This window comes from Molossus molossus, unplaced genomic scaffold (assembly GCF_014108415.1).
Source record: "Molossus molossus isolate mMolMol1 unplaced genomic scaffold, mMolMol1.p scaffold_m16_p_9, whole genome shotgun sequence".
Taxonomy (NCBI): domain Eukaryota; kingdom Metazoa; phylum Chordata; class Mammalia; order Chiroptera; family Molossidae; genus Molossus; species Molossus molossus.
Window position 1 is genome coordinate 43,002,292 of NW_023425403.1, and position 13,680 is coordinate 43,015,971.

General features: G+C 36.0%; 1 protein-coding gene across 1 annotated transcript in view; it reads left to right on the top strand.

Moving 5' to 3' along the window:
* Positions 1 to 13,680, top strand: part of GPC5 (glypican 5) — a 1,298,292-nt gene that overhangs the window by 346,425 nt on the left and 938,187 nt on the right. The window lies entirely within an intron of this gene.

Here is a 13,680-nt window from a genome sequence, read left to right on the forward strand (position 1 = left end):
AGAAATTCCTCAACTAAGGTTGAGAACAATGATTTAGCTATGACATTTAAAACAAAGATATTTACCATCCAATTTGTACATTAGAAAACAGACTCTTGAAAGGCAAAATGAAGAGCCGTGTATTTATCTGCACCTGGATGAGAGTGAGCAGCTGGAATGTGTTTCTCCTGCTCTGATATTGACAGAGCACTTGCTCTGCTAGGTGAGCAGCACAAAGCACAAGGAAAACCATGACCCTGAGGACAGCAGGTGGCGTGCTGACAGCAGAGCTGCCTGTGATACCTCCCTGGCCCCGTGGTCTTGTTATTTGGTTGTGTTCACATCAAAAGAGCACCTCTGAGATTCACGGGATTGACAACTTGGTTGACATAGCTACAGCTTCTGCAAATATTTACATTAAGAGTCAGGGAGAAGGATAATCACCCATTACCGGGTGCAGAGTAAATAGGAAGGTATGCATTTGGGAGATTATCTTGCCTTTCTAAGTAATAAGGAAGGGTTTTGTAAAAGGAGTGATTTGAAAAGTGTAGGATCGTCTGAAGAGCATGATGAGCAAATTTCCCCAGGAATGAAAAGATGTTTTAGCAACTTAAAATTTTACTCTACATATGTATGACTTTGAAAAGTTTTCAATGTTGTTTATCTCTTGATGGATGAACCTTTTGTTTGTTTGTTGTTTTTATGTGCACATCCCTTCTCTAGGTTATCAGATGTTTTAGGATAGAAGCTATAATAATGAAGGCCTGCACATGTTATAGAGTCTATCTAATTATGATACATTCTATACTCAATATGTATACAACATAGGATTTCCCTCAATGCTTTGAATATCATAGGCCCTCCAAAAGTATTTGTTGAATAAATTATTGAGGATAATAGGTTCTTTGCAGAAATGGCAACGTGATTAGCGATTAAGAACAAGCTTAACTCTTTTATATTTTCAGTAGTGTTTTATTAATTATCAAATACAAAAAATGATCACTATTGCTACCAAAAGCGTTGGTATGTTTTATTAATATTTAATGTTTTTTTCCATAACAGTTCAAAGAAAAGGAATATAAAAAAATGTTAATATTGGGAACACAACCCCCTTATTCATGTTCTCTATTAATGATAGAATGAAACACCAATTGTAGCTTTTTATTTCTTCTACCTTTAGAAAATTAAGGTCATTTTACAATGTTCTATACTTTCAATGGAAAAGAAATGCACACTTTGTAATTTATAAATGTTTTAGAAATTATACTAGTAACCTAATTTAAAAATTCATGAATTTAAGTTAAATTTACCAAAAATAAAACAAAAAAGTGGTTCTATGAGAAAATTATTCAGACCTATATACCATGACATTATTTGCAGAAAAATACAGATATAACATTTGTAAATTTAGGCACCTAAAACTGAATGTTTGTTTTGGCTTTACTAGAGATGGGATCAGCCATTTAAGTAGCTATTTATGCATCCCACTTACCTTGCTTGTCCATTGCATATTATTTTTTTCCATATAACCTTAGAAATCAGAAGTTTAACATAGTAAACATATGTCACTCAAGTTCATGTTACAAGAAAGAAAGGAGTTTACAGAAATCCTAGACATCACTCCCTTCCAGCATTCATTAGCTCACAGCAACCTGCTTTTTGCTGACAATATCTTCATCAATTCTGTTTCCTATCATGCAATCTCTAAAGTGGCTCTTTTGTTCAGAGGTCAGGTTATGCTCAATCTCTTTTGTTAACAGTGATAAAAATAAAGCCACTGTGTCTTACCCTCAGGGATAAGAAGTTAAGGAAGTCAAATGATCAACATTCTGCCAAGACAATTTTCAGAAATTGGTTATGAAATTTCTTTTACTTACATATTTTAAAATATATTCTAATCTTTTTTGTTTCTTTGGAAATCATATGGCAGATTTTTAGATTTGTAAGTCAGGAGCTATGCTTTTAATTAATCTCTTTATCTTTATGTGAGATATACAGGGTGTGGCAAACGTAGGTTTACAGTTTTGAATATGTGAAATGCGGAGTTATCTGCATATTGTTATTTAATAATTATTGTATTACTTTTCTATACAAATAACTATAAACCTACTTTTGCCCAACCCTGTACAAACTTTACCTTGTTTGTTTTCACAGTATCTTCACAAGATAAAATAGACTGGGGTATCTTGACTACAATGTTAAAGTTTCCTCCTTTTAATTTTTAAAAATCACATTAACTTTTTATTTTTCTTTATTGAGTTGAGAGAGAGAGGAGAGGGAGAGCGAAACATCGATGAGAGAGAACATCGATTGGCTGCTTCCTGCATGGCTCCCATTGGGGATTGGATCTACAACTTGGGCATGTGCCCTAACCAGGAATTGAACCAGTGACCTCTTGGTGCATGGGTTGATGCTCAACCACTAAGCCACAGTGACGGGGCTTAACTTTTAAAACAATTTTCACTCAAAGATACTTTTCCATTTATTTTATTTTTTTTAAAGATAAAATGGGAGGGAGAGAGAAAGAGAGGTAGAGAAGGAGAAAGAGAAAGAGAAAAACATTGATGTGTCTGAGACACATGGTTGCCTTCTGTAAATCCTGACCCCAACCGGGGCTAGGACTGAACTTGCAACTGAGGTATGTGCACTTGACTGGGAATTGAACCAACGACCCTTTAGTCTGAGGGTGGATGCTCTAACCTGTGAGCCAAAGTGGCCAGGGCCACATTAACTTTTTATACTATATATTTATTGTTCAAGTCTAGGATGACCTACATAGCTATAGGTTTTAATGCAGAAGCCATTATCTCAGCGACGTTCTCTTATCTTTGAATTGTCTTAAGTTGAAATAATGCGGGAAGAATTTGATACCCTAGTCAATGAATAAAAACTCTCAAGACCATGAATTAGTAAGAAAGCAGTTCTTTATGGTTTTATTTAAATATAAACTAGATGTTAACAAGAGTAAATTCATATGACATCCAGGCCTTTCTGTTGTTGTTTTTCCCTTCAGAAATAAGGATGTTCTGTTTCTTTGATTTTGCTTTTGAAACCTCAGCCATCTGTGACAGTGTGAACACATTTCAGTTTACAGTTGTTTGTTGGCTAGATGCAATCAAAGTTTACACAGCATTCACAGTTTTCCTTGACACAATTCTTTCTTATGTGTGTTTTTTATGTGTGTTCCCTTCTGAACAAATTTTCTGGCTGTCCCAAAGAAATATGTCTCTCTGAAAGAATGGATTTGCACATGTAGCTGATGACATAAAATCAAATAAATGGTTCACAAACAATAGAAACAGAAGTGATTCAGTTGTATATTTTCATGTCACAAAATTATAAGGCCACGTTGCTACATCTCAGCAATGGAACAATGACTAACGTTTAATGAATACTTGCTATGTAATGGGTGTTGTGGTAACACAATGGGGTGATGACTGTTACTGTCATTTGCACACTGCAGAGCTGATGTATACAGAGCTGCATGCCTAGTCTTTTGTTGCAGCAGGATTTGAATCCATGCAATCTCACCTCGGTGTCCGTTCTAAATCTCTGCACACTCCAGTGCCAAAGGGAGGCCACGGCTCTTCTTGGGTGGGCACTTCAGAAGGCCATATTCCTCACCACGGAGGTTGTTCCTTGGATGCATTTTCTGCCTTGGCTCCATGGTCATGGATTAAGCCAATGACTTATGAGCTAAAACTATAAAAATTCAAACACAGAACTGTTTATTTGTTTATTTACATGTAAATTATCAGAAGCCATAAAAGGAAGCATGGGGTTTTCGAATGATATTAAGAAAGAACCCTGGACTTAGAAGACCTGAACTCATATTCTGTCTTCTTTTTTGTTTTATTTCTTTCTAATTCTCACCTGAGGATATGTTTGGGAGGGGGAGGGGGAGGAAGAGAAGGGGAGAGAGAGAAACATCTATTGGCTGCCTTCTGCATACACCCTGACCGGGGCAGAACCTGCAACCTAGGTATGTGTCCTGGCGAAGAAATGAACCCGCAACCTTTTTGGTGTATGGGACAATGTTTCAACCAACTGAGCCAGCTGGCCAGAGCATTCTGTCTTCTTCTTGATAAATGAATGATTTAGGCTGATTAGCTGAGCATTGAGTCTCAGTTCCTTCATTCCAAAAACAAGTAATAATACTTTGACTGGGTTGTTGTAGAGATTAAGTGAACTAAATAATGTAAAAATAATAGTAATCTAATTGAAGTATAGTAGGAAATAAATATATGACAGTATTCTTTGCTTCCTTCTTATAAGGCAGATGGTTTTAAAATAGTTAAAATTATCTGTAAAAACTATTTAGAAACACAAAATATTTAGCAATGGGTTGTTTAATTTTTGGTAATTGTAAATTAAGCCCGAGATTATTGTGAAATTGTAAACCTTTGTTTGTAAGAATAATTGCTGATAAAGATGTTAGTTTAAATAATTCATCCTGGCCATACAATTTAATAAATAGAGACAGTTAAAAATGTATTTTTCAAATTGTGTAATTGTGGCTCATTAGAGGGTTATGAAATCAATTTAAAAACCATTGTTTTTCATTTAAAAAGAACAGAATAAAGCAGAATATATCACTTATAATGAACTTAAGTATTATTTTTATAAGACTCTTTATTTGGTTTTACACACACACACACACATCTATACCTAATATATGTATGTATATATGTACTGGTTTGTGATATAAATGTTACTTCCTTTCATGAATTTCAGAATTTTTAAAAGTCACTCTTCTAAAGGTCAGTTAATCCCTGAATAGTACGTTTGTCATCAGAACGATGAAGCAGTATTGCTATTAGTATTGTTTATAGTCAGGCAAGTATTTTTTTTATCCCATAGTCCCATTGCCATGCCAACGTGCCAACACATCCTTTACAATGATGACATTGATTCTTATCCCAGTGCTCACCAACCAGCTATTATAACAAGTAATTCAGCAGAATTTCTTGACATTTGTTGCTTAAGCTAATGTTTTATTTAGCTGACGCATGTCTGCTCTGTGCTAAAAGTTGCTGTTAGCCATCAAACAGAAGCTTGGTGAAAAAACAAACAAACAAACCCAGGAGAGATGAATTTTCTCTTTCTTATTTGAACTTTGCTTGATAATTCTTTCTAATTTGAGTGGTTTTTGACATGCTAAAATTATCTCAGGAGAACAGTTCGATAATCACATGGCACATTAAGATAGTAAGTCATTATGCCGTATTGAGTCCCTGAGAGAGGCAGGGTTAGCAGGGCTAACGTGCAAGACAGATCTGCCCATTAGATGGACTTTTTACTGGAGATGTATGCCTGAGTGTGAACCTTCACTCAGGCTGAGGCAACTGAAGGAAAGGAGATGAAATCTCAATACTGGCCCAGGTTGAAATGAAGACCATCTGAGATGGCAGAATGGTGGTGGAATGGGCAGAGAGGGAAAGCATGTTGCTGAGTTCTGACTCACTGTGGACTGTCAGAGCTTGGGAGAATCATGGCTCTCTGAACTACATAGCAGAGCGTAGCCCGCACCCACCTCTCTTTCCTTTAGTTCTTTTGCCTTTGGCAATTTGGCAGAGAAGTAGGTAGTTCAAAAAAAAAGATAGTCCAAGAGAAAGGCACGGTATGGTTGACTGTTTACTTTTAAAATTATCCTAATGGTACAGCTTTGCAAACTGCCCCATTGCCAACCCCCAAGTTCTACCCTCAACCCCATGCAACACTGAGCTGCCAACACTGAAATCTAAAGCGGAAAATGACAGGTGGGGAGATTCTTTGCATGTAAAATTATGGTCAAAGAGTTGTGCTATTTTTAACCCCTTGATGCTTATTTTATGCATATGTTTAAGAGCTATTGGAAGGAAAACATTGATATTTTATTTTCCAAATTAAGGAGTTGTGCTTTGCTGCCATTAAGATACCCTAGGCTTTGCTTTATTGGATCATTAATTAGCACTTTGAATGGTTGAAGAGACCTATTCAGCACACACTATACTTGCAACACACAAGAGGCATATATTAATGAAAGACTAAAACATACCCAGGAGTCCCTTACTGCCAGATTAAAACATTTATAAATGGGACTTTAATTTAAAGAGCTGCTACAATGAAAATGAAATGCTATATTGATTCTCAGGCCAGATGTTCTTTAGAAAAATGCAGTGTGTATATTATTCCCACTCCAAATTATAACTTCAAATCTGACCTGGACATACTCAAAGGTAATTCTCTGATGACCATGTAAGGCAATTAAACTAAGTATCCCTAGGATGACTTTTGTACACGGGGTAGCAGAGGGTTTCCCTAGGAATATCCCTCTGGTATCAAGTACATATTTTTGTGTAGCTTTGAAAATGAAAACAAAAATGTATTCGTTGAAATTTTTTTCTTCCACAATTGGCTAATGTTCTTTTAATAACACAGGGGGGTTGGCAAAAGTAGGTTTACAGTTGTGAGTGCAAAACACAGTTTATTCTTTTATTGTTTATTAACTATTGCATTATTTTCCATACGAACTGTAAACCTACTTTTGTCATCTCTATATATGGGGCGTACTTAGTGAAATTCAAATGAATGTTTTGTTTTGTGTGAATCATTAACAAATACAATACATTTTCTCTTTAGTGAATTAATTTGTTTCTGTTACAATAACAGAAATAGGGTTTGTTGTTCTTAATTTCGTATTTAATTTAATTGGATTTTATCTTTATTGAAAAGGTTATTTTTAAACATCCAGAAATCCATTCCTACATCGCGTGATTTAAGTGCAGGAATGACAGGAGCGACGCCTTACCTTGTCGCGACACCTCTTTGTTTGTTAAAGAACATTCACACGAGCTCTTCTGGCGGATTCTGTTTTATTCTTACAATAACCTTGTGTTGTATTTTCTCACTTTTATAGAACAGGAAATAAAGTTCAAACAAGATAACGTCTCCAATATTAAATAGTAAATCATAGAAGTAAACCAGGATGCTGTTGCTTTTTTTTTCTTTTTAAATTTAATTTTATTTCTGATTTCTACTTGAATACAAGAAAATTCAATAGAAAATTTAACTAAAAATGGGGCAGGAGCTGTAATTATATTAATTATTGGGAATGGGAAATGGAAGTGCATTTTTTTAAAGGTGGCAAATATAGTAGGAAAGTGGGAGAAAGGACCAAACAAATGTGCTGATATTTTAAAATATTATCAGCATTATCCCCAAATTATAATTTTATATTCCATCAATATTTTAATTTGCACTATTTTAATTTCAGTACTTATAATAGGGTTCCAGTGCATTTAATGCATGTTCTTTTTTCAGATGTTCAAAGAATTGTACTTACATAATCGATCAATGCTTCTCCAAACCTGCTTCTCAGACCAACTAATACCAGAGTTACCTAAAATTTATTAAAAATAGAGACCTTTATATCTTTCTCTAAACCTAATTAATCATAGTTATTAGAAATCGACCCAGTTCTTTTTTAACTTTATTTTTTTGTTATTCCTCATCTGAGGATATTTTTCCATTGAATTTTAGAGAGAGTGGAAGGGAGGAGGAAGCAGGGGGAGAGAGAGAGAGAGAGAAACATCAATGTGAGAGAGACACATCAAATGGTTGCCTCCTGCAGGACCCTGACCAGGGCTGGGGATCAAACCTGCAACCCAGATACGTGCCCTTGACCTGAATCGGACCCATGACCCTGCGGTCTGAGGGCTAATGCTCTAACCGCTGAGCCAAACAGGCCAGGGCTGACCCAGTTATTTTTATTTTTGAAGAGCATTTAAGATTTGTCCACTAAATTTTGAGAAGCAATAGATTTTATTTTTTTTAATGTAATATAAATGCAGGTAGAAGTTATATAAATAGGGTTACGATGAACCCACATCTCCTTTTGAAATATCATAAATTATCACATAAATGTTATACCATGTGAAAAAAGAGATTACCTAATAAGTAAGTAATTTACGCTTGTAAATAAAGGAAATGGACATGCATACTCACAGACACATATATAGAGAAGGCACATTGCAATGAAGGATTCTTTTCTAAGTAAAGAGATGTGAATACCCTCCATCAAATGTTAGTTAACAAGGCAACATTATCTTTTGGAAAATAATATGAGACGTACCAACAATTTTGTTTCTGCTACTATTTTTTACCTCCGATTCCTAAATTATCTAAGATTAGCCTTTTTACTTCCCTGCATTTGTTTTGGTGTAAATTTGGCCGGTTTAATTACTAATGATAATAGTAGTATTTTTGAAAGATGACAATCTATTATGCACTTTAGTGAGTAACTGTAAAAGTACACATGTCAAATGAATTGATCAACTAAGCAATATAGGCATGAATGTAAAGGAAATCAATCAAGGGTAACATCAATCATATAAAGAAATATTTTCCAGCATTTATTTTGGGAGATATTTAGAGGAGCAACAAGGAAAATAAAAGTTTTAAATTTTTTTGGAGATGATATATTTTAAAAAAATATTATAGTAGATTTTCGTTTGCTTTTAACTATTAGATTCTTTGGAGCAGTTAATAGGCCAGTGTACATTGAATTCCTTGGAGATAATGTATAGTGCACAGTTTCCTGAAAGTAGTATTTGCTATCAAGATGTTTTCACACCCAACTGGTATGGCTCAGTGGTTGAGCATCATCCCATGCACTGGTTCGATTCCCGGTCAGGGCACATGCCCAGGTTGTGGGCCTGATCCCCAGTGGGGACATGCAGGAGGCAGCCATTTGATGTTCTCTCTCATCGATGTTTCTATCTCCCTCTCCTTCTCCCTTCCTCTCTCAAAATAAATAAAGAAGAAAAAAAGTATGTTTCACATTGGTATCTTCTGGGACTAGTATGGAACACAGTTTAGAAGAATTTAAGATTACATAGAAACAATGAACCATATATCCTAATCTTTGCAACCTATTAAGATAGAGTTTTCTAGAAAACAATTGAATTATGGATGATTTGAGTATGATTTATTTGAGTATAATTTATTGTAAAAGTTTTATCACCTCCCTCTGTTTTCCATCCTTCCAAAGGCATAGCCATCTCTTTTGCTAAGAACGAGTTCCGCTTTGTAATGACTTCAAACAGCAGAATAGCCCAGGAAGATCCAAATACAATAGGAAAGAAAGAAGAGTGCACCAAATTTATTGGTTATTGATTATAGCTCTGCAAGCCCTGATTTTGTGCCTTCCCATGTTTGCCATTATTGTGGATTCTGACCAACCCATCTATTAAGAACGTAGCTCTCCGTTCTTAACTGACACTGATCACATGGACTCTGGTTAGTTCTATAATTCCTGGACTAGACTCTCACCTGCTTACTTGAAATCTCATGGCTTCATGACAGCTTCTCGTGATCTGGGTTGCTATCCATGATTCAAAGACAGAGATAGCAAAATGGAAAGTCTAGATCAGCAAACATACCACAAAACAGAAAATTAAAAATATTTGTTATACCCACGTATTATTTTCTTTTGCCTCCTGCCTGTGAAACCTTGCATGATAATAATGACTCCTTGAAATTGCTGATGCTTACTGGGTCTTCTGACCTAAATCCTCCAGAGTGGTACCATCATGCTTCTGCTCAGGGTGTGGCATGCTCCCGGAGGAGCTCGAGGTAGCTCCCCTAATGGAAAGATTTATAGAAGTAAGACTAAACTGAAAATCCCACGTGGCAGTAAGCCACTTCAGACCAGTGCTAGCACTTTTTATATCGCTGTACTTCAGTACTTAGCTTTCCAGCTCTTGCCCAACACTAAGGTCCTCAGTAATGTTGGAGGGATAATTAGAAAATATAGATAAATAAATTGAAATCCATGGCTAGAGTAAATTATCTAACGACGGCTAGTTGTCAACAATACAAACTGTATACCCGGAAAGACATGGTCTAAGATGTCATTTTTTTGTAGTTCAAAAAGTTATCTTTACTATATCTCTAAAGAACATGGTTAAGCCTCACCCATTTCTATACTGCTTCATGTGCTTTGGCATTATACTTGTGCATGGCCAGCTGTTTCAAACTTATAATAATTAGCTGAGAATTTTGAACCTTAAATCTGGTGTCTTACTATCAGCATTCAACAGTTATTTTAGCTACTACCTAAATATTTTAAATCCATGGCTGTTTAATCATAGTAATTGGCCTGTTTGCAGACTGTCCAATTATAGAGAAGACCCTATGATTGATGGCTGGTAGTGATAAAGTTTCTCCTGACACTAAGTTTGGCTGACCAACAAGCCCGAGTCCTTTCCCTGTTTCATTGCCTTGCCTTGCCAAGTGTCAAAACTGTGAGGAACCTGTCCACTGACTGACATTTGGCTTGGTGAAACTATAATTGCCTTGGTGGTGGTGACTGTTAGACAAGAAATATGTAATCAAACAGAATGTCAACCAGATAAATTCCTAAGCTATATTGCTTCCTTTTGCTTATTATAGAATTAACTGGATGTTCAGTATTCTTTTTAAAAATTTTCTCAGAATATGTTACAATAATCAAGTTCATTTTTCCACACATAAAATACCCATTATCTGCTTCTTTTTTTATAACAAAGAAACTTTTAGCACAGAGTGTATTTGTCCCAAAGATATAGTGAAACATATAGTAAATATACTCTACTGAATATATATTCATATACATGAATAAGTATTATGCATTCATGACATAAAAAATAAAATGGAAAGTAGCTTTTATAATGTCAGTCTGCTCTTTGTTAAGAAGTGGGCATCAAGACATAGTTCATTAATTTTTTGGGTTTGTATACCTATGAGCCTTTAGGGAGGGTTAGGGTGTAAAATTTAAGATTCAGGGATGCAGTTTTTCTCAGGGATTTATGAGCAATTAAAATAACACTACCTAATGGCAGTGGTATACAGTGTTCCAATCCAAGGGAGAAGTAATATTTTATACCACACTGAAACTGAGAGAAGTTTGGAGATAATTCAGAAGACAATACAATATTTTTTTTCAGGGAATTAATTGCTATAATAACAGAGTATTAAACCTGGAAAAATCAATGACACTTATGGATTTTTTTATTATGTTCCAGAATTTCTGTTATGTTTACTATATTGTTACTTAGTACTTCCTTATGAGTCAAAACAACATTTATTATGTCCTGTATTTTGCAGATTAGGATACAGAATTTACAGATTATATGATTTACCTAGTATTATAGAGCCAGTGAATGACTGTTTAGATTTAAATCCAAATCTGGTGTTATTTCTATAAACTCTACAATCGTATAATTACATCAATCATTTTGTTGCTATCCACTTTATTTAATTTTACAACTTTACTAACCTAATACCAGAAACATAAAACAACTTTGTATTTAAAATAGTTTTGAGAGATTACTTTGTAAACATTATGTGATCCTAGGTCATTTATTTCTCTGGCAAACATTGCCTTGAATAAAATGCTGCTATCGACAGAAACAAAATCATTGTTACTATCCACTAAAGTGAGGACTGTGTTAAATAATCGTATTTCATATAGGAAGCCCCAACATGCTGCTCTCTGCACGTGACTCTGTGTATAAAAGAGTTACACATGGATATCGTCTTTCCTAAATGATGTTATGACATCAGGGCAAATGTGTGAGTGCACGTGGAGACACTTGCACTCTGAGGACGTTTGCTCAGTACGACCACAGCGTGGCGCTGTGGCGTCAGCGAGACGGAGCCGGTGCTCCAAACAGTCTGCCGAGTCCAGTGAAACAGCAGACCAGGCCGACTGCGATCCGAGTGGAAGTGCGCCTGAAGCTCACCGTGTGAGCGGAATTGGGGATACCTATGCTTTCGATGCCGAAACATGCACACGTGAGATGGGATTGACTAGCATAGACTCAGATGAAGGTTTATGGCAGTCCAGGTTGTAAACGTAAAAATGTTGCCTTAGAGTCTGTTAGATCTTCCTGTCCTATTTCTTAGAACCGTGACATCATACTCCTCCCGTGCATACGCCTTTGTTTTTATTCGTGTTTGAAACTATGGAATAAAGGAACACTGCTAAGAAGATGAAAAGTAAAACCAGGGAAACCACAAATATGGTTTATAAGAAAAATGTGAAAAGCTTTAACACCAGCTAATGTATCCTCTATAACAATCTTTTGAAGTGGTTTGAATATTTATTATGACTCATGTTTTCCAAATGGGGGAAATAAAGCTTAAATAAATTGCCCAAATTTACATCTAGTCGTCGAACCAACCTTACGATTGAATTTGTCCTCTTCTAATTGCAGCATTCCCTCCATTTTTTAGGGGGGACACTGTGTATTATTGATTCCTCGATTTGATGTGTTGTTTGAGTTCCTTTTTACTTTTTTTATTGCCCTCTTTCAGCATCCCTATTGTATTCCCAGCAGATAGAGGGTCACTTTCACGATTTCTGTTAATGCTGTATCAGCAATCACTTAAACGTCCAAATAAATTAAACCCCAACAGCAAGAGTGGAGATAGGGGTAGGAAAACCAGACGTTTGTTACTCCTGTCCCAGTTTCCGAGAGCATATTGGTAAACACATGCTGACTTCTTTGGACTGCTGTCAGGAAATTCAGAGCCCAAGTGAGGTTTATATTCATTGTCTCCCCCGTGTGTTTCACTTGCTAAAATACACAGTGTGTGGTTCAAGACCAAAGTGTGCTGGAGCTGCTAAGTTTCTGTGATTTGAAGCAGAAATTTCAAAGAGAGGCTTTTCAACCTATAGATATGTATGTTTGTTCTTTAACCCTGAAAACAATTGGGTACTTGTGACCTCTTGTAGTTTATGTGGGTCTGCTTTGATCTTCTTGCAGTTATGTGCTGAATACTGAAAGGGGCTTTTGGACACATATAAAACAGGGTTTATGTGTGTGTGTTTATTTTAATAATTTTTATTTTTTTGCTAGGTCCAAGATTTATCCCTCCCCTTCCTTTTTGGATTACTTTCTTGCACCTGGTATGATCCTGCTGAAAGCTCTCTTGCTTCTCCGGAGCTCTGAGAAGAGCTTTGTACCTTTGAAATTTTCATTAGCTTTTGTCTGGCTGCCAAGATTTTGGCTGCTGTGGTGTGGTACAGAAGCGGCCATGCATTGGTCTGCCAAGTCTCCAACTCTTGTCTGGCATGACAGCGAGAACCTCCAGAGCTTGCTAAAGTAAAGAGCATTTGCAGAACACATCGTATTCTTTACTAGGTGGTTAGTCCTGGGCAGTCCAAAGCCAGTAGGATTGCTGTCAGAGGCATCCTCATACATGGTTTTCAGGCGAGGGGTGGGGGTAGGGGAAGTGGGGAGGTTAGGGAGGACGAAGGGGCAAATGAGGTTTGCCAAGTATTGAAAATAAGGGGAATATTTAGAAAAGGTGCCAAGCACTGACCTTATTCAGATCTTTCCCAGTATCTCCTCTTTGTGGGAAAGCAAGACATTTGTATTCAAAATAACCTAATTAATTTAGAAAAACAAATTAATAATTAACAATGTAAAATATATATTTTTTGAGACTTAGCTAATTCAGCATTTATAATGCACCCCTCTCCAAAGTTAGTCCTATTAATATGAGCACTGGTTTTGATGAGATAATATTTAGGCTAAGGCTTTCAAATGCTCATAACTGAAAGGTTTAATATAGCTTTCAGGGCTAGCTATGTAAGTAATCTCATTTATACCTCCATATTTCTATTTTTTTTCCCCTTTTCTCCCTTATATATAGATTCATGTCTATAATTGT